We start from the raw sequence: 225 nt of genomic DNA on the forward strand, positions 1-225 counted from the left end.
AGAAAACAGAATTAACATTTCGGGTCAAATGACCCTTGTACACCTTCTGCCGTGTCCTTACCTCAACCCCCACATACCAGGCCTTGTCACCACATGGACTGCTCCCATTGCCAGCCACCGATGGTCCCCATTAGCAGCTATTGATTCTCCCAGGTTGACCTTTACCCATTCCTTTTTCTGCTCTATTGTTTTTTTCTCTCTGGGCTCCATTTCCACCTATCATTT

Source organism: Rhincodon typus, chromosome 18 (assembly GCF_021869965.1).
Source record: "Rhincodon typus isolate 14 chromosome 18, sRhiTyp1.1, whole genome shotgun sequence".
In the NCBI taxonomy this organism is placed as follows: domain Eukaryota; kingdom Metazoa; phylum Chordata; class Chondrichthyes; order Orectolobiformes; family Rhincodontidae; genus Rhincodon; species Rhincodon typus.